The 3,889-nt window shown below is 36.7% G+C and overlaps 1 pseudogene; it reads right to left on the reverse strand.

The window, feature by feature from the left end:
* Nucleotides 1-328: 328 nt before the first annotated feature.
* LOC101670880 lies at nt 329-1,906 on the reverse strand (annotated as a pseudogene).
* Between the last annotated feature and the right edge of the window lie 1,983 nt (nt 1,907-3,889).

Consider the following 3,889-nt stretch of genomic DNA (forward strand, 5'->3'; position numbering starts at 1 on the left):
GCCACTCTGCTTTTATTTGCTCTTTCTCTCTCTCTCTGACAAATAAATACATAAATAAATAAAATATTAAAAAAATAAAAAAGAAAGAGAAAAGTATGGAAGTTAATCTTTACTTACAGAACACTGCAATATGTGAGATTCCACATAGAACTAAGGAAACCCACTGAGGGGAGAAGCTTCATACAGTAGGGACATTTTGGAACACTCAAGTATAGCTTCCTTGCAAAAAAGTGTTACAGTAACAAAACACATTTAAAAAGAGTTCTTAGTAGAGAAACAGTAAGAAAAACTTATACCAAACTTGGTATACAAACAAATTTATGCTTTGCTATATAATCTGAAAGTTAAAGGTCCCAGGAGTGCCATCCTGGATTTGAGATGCATAGCCTTCAGAGGTAGTTTCTGATACAATATTTTCATCTTCCTCTTCCTCAACAGAGATACTTCTCAATTAAGTTTAAGCTTAATGAAACTTTGTACACAGACTCATTATCATGGCTTTATAGAGCGTCAATTTTGTCTAGATCTCCACATTCTCCAATCATACTAAGTTTCTCAGTTTCACCTAGTTTCTCAGCAGCCTGAAAGATGTTTGAAGTGGGATCCAGAATAACTGGAATACTTTTGGTATCTTTTGCAGTTGAGAGGTTCATCAGTCGTTCTATTATGCCACAATGAATGAGATATACAATCTGTTCATCTGTCCAACCACTTGTATAACAGCCCACAGCCCAGACAGCTTCATTTTGGGTCTTAAAGTCTGCCTTGGAGAGAACATCAGTGAGGAATGGGACTAAGCCAAGATTCAAAACTTGCTGTATCTGGTCCTGATGACCAGCTGTGATATTTGACATTGTCCATGTAGCTTCCTTTTGAATATTAGTTTTGGGTTCGTTAGCAGGCTGGGAAAGACAGCAAGTGCATCTGTTACATCCTGAGTCTGTTTATCTCTCCCAGTGACAATATTTCCTATGACTCCTAGCATAGGAGTCCCAGTGGACAATTTAGTAGTTCCTAGAAACTTCACAAGTTGAGCACACTCCTGTTTTCACAACCATTTCAATTCGTTCTTTTGGACCAACAATAAGGTAGGAAATGACCCAGTAAATCCCTGCTAATATACTTCTGGATCATCATGATGCAGGAGATGAACTAAAGTAGGAAGAATCTGCTCGACCTCATCTAACAAGATTCTTCTTGAGACAAAGTTTTCAAGATGTTCAATAAGGTTATGTAGTAACCACACACCAAAGGTGACCTATCAGGAACTTCAAGGAGAACCAACAGTGAGTCAATTGCTGAAACTTGATAATCAAGTCTCAGAAAACCCAACCATCACCTGCAGTATTTCTTAGAGCTCATACAGCTTGTTCACTGGTGTGGGCATGGGGAGATGCCGACAGAAAAATGAATGCTGGGATAACATTTCCATGTACCACAACCGTGGTCTGTTCTGATGTCCCTGAAGCAATGTTAGAGAGGGTCCAGGCAGATTCAAACTGAATGGGATTACAATCAGCTGTGCTCAAGAAAGACACAAATTTTGGACTCAAACCAATCCAATTATGTTGTCTGTGGGGGACTGTTTTTCCCTAGAAAGCAGTTTCCTAGTAGCTTGAGCAGCCTGGAGCTGGCTTTCCAAATTGTTGCTATTTATGCCTTTGACAGAGTCATCAACAGACCAATTCAGTGCCCTGGTTGTTTTGGTTTCTTGAAGTGGACAAGTAGTGTCATCAGGAAATTAGCTTACATTTCTCCTTTTCAACATCTGGTCATCTTTCTTAGCTTTCCTTAGGTCCACATTAACTTCTATTCAGTGCCGTCTTAGTTTTGTACTGTGTTTCTTCTTCTTCTTAAATCTGTTAAGGTGTGCAGTTGGTGAAATAGCATTCTTGTTGGTGGACATGGTTAGGAGACAAAGGGAGAGAGCTACACACTGGCTCAGGCTTCCACAGGAGACCATTTGGGGCATTGCAGGCTACAGGTCAGCTGCCTTCAAACGTCCACCATGGTTCAGCCCAAAGATGGTGTGCTGACTCCATTTGTTTAAATTAAATTTTAATTTTTAATTAAAATTTTTTTAATAATTAAAAAGAAATGATGGAGTGCCTGGGTGGCTTAATGGGTTAAGCATATGCCTTTAGCTCAGGTCCTAATCTTGGGGTCTTAGGATCAAGCCCCTGTGCTGGGCTCCCTGCTCCACAGGGAGTCTGCTTCTCCCTCTCTCTCTGCTTCTCCCTCCCCTGCCTTTCTCAAGTAAATAAGTAAAATCTTTTAAAAATGCTATTATTTCCCATTATCTGAATCTTTTATGTAGCAACCAGTTCCTGCTTTATGTCTGCAAAATCTTTCCAAATATATTAGAAGACATTTACTAGTCTTTTTAAATGTTATCTTCAATTATCTGTATTAGCTCACTGTCTGGGATCAGGTCCCTGGTTTCCATGTATTTGGCCTCTTTTAATGTTTCCCATGTTTTTCTTAATACACTGGTAATATGTATTTATTGTTCATATTTGCAACTCAGAGACTCCATGGGAGGAATATGTGTATTGAAAAAATATCAATTGGCCAGCTACACTTTGAGGTGTATTGCACATTATTATGCATATTATGGTTGAATTGTATGTTATTCCTGGCTATCCCTAAAAGCCATATCATCTGTATTAGCTGTAATTATTCTCACAAAGCCTTTGTTCCATTTCTCAAGAGAGTATTCTATCAGTTTTATGTCTCTAAATAACAACTTGTTAGCAACTCAATGTGAAAATGTGGAAGAGGCTTTAAGAGAGAAAAAAAGGATTCTCTTTTTTAAATGCAGAATTTCAAATGGTCTTAGACAAAAGCTGGATGCCATGTTTGGGCCCCTGAGACTGAAAACCTCTCTCAATATGGTCCTGCTGAACAGCTCAGTTCCCTCTACACTTTAAGAGCCTAGGAAAACTACATCTTATGTTTCATAAATTAACATTTGTTTATATTCTTAGCATGTTCTAGAAATACATTGAAATATCCCCATATCATCTTCCTCATTGTGATTTCACACATTCTTTAATTTTTTTAAAAGATTTTATTTATTTATTTGACAGACAGAGATCACAAGTAAGGGGAGAGGCAGGCAGAGAGAGAGGAGGAAGCAGGCTCCCTGCTAGGCGGAAAGTCCCATGTGGGGCTTGATCCCAGGACTCTGGGATCATATCCTGAGCCAAAGGCAGAGGTTTAACCCACTGAGCCACCCAGGTGCCCCTATTCTTTAATTTTTTACAATTATGTTAATGTGGTCTCAAAGTAGAGGTGGTAGGAAGTTTAATATGACTTTTCATTTTGGATTTTTAAAGGAGGAAATATATCTGGCAGAAAAGTTGACATTACACATTTATGAAGACTGCTTTTGTTTATTCATATGAATAACTTAACTATATAATCAAAAACATAACTTTTTAAAAGAGCTGTTCAAAATATTTGCTTTTATGTTATGGGTTTGATTTCAATATTATATTTGTCAGTTTTACTTTAAAATATATCTTTATTAGTCTTCAATCCCTTCAAAAATAGAAAGAATTTAAAATGACTGATTTTCATCTTAAAATATCCCTCTGTGACATTTCATTCCACAGTATATAAATTAGAGTAGCCATAAACTCTGCTTTTGAATCATTGTGTTGCTAAGATGACCTATCATTGAAGGTTACTTGTGATGCAACTAGTTATATCTTTGTACCTTTGGAAATAAAACAGAGTGTGTTTGTCTTCTAATTAATGGGATCCAGAAAACTTAACATTTAAAACATTTTTTTAAATATAATTCCATTTGGATTTGAATAATGTAATTTTAAGTTAATATAACAATATTTACAGATAGCAAAAATTAGAAATAAATACTTTATGT

The sequence above is a fragment of the Mustela putorius genome, unplaced genomic scaffold (genome assembly GCF_011764305.1).
Source record: "Mustela putorius furo isolate JIRA1106 unplaced genomic scaffold, ASM1176430v1.1 tig00003927_pilon_pilon_pilon, whole genome shotgun sequence".
NCBI lineage: Eukaryota > Metazoa > Chordata > Mammalia > Carnivora > Mustelidae > Mustela > Mustela putorius.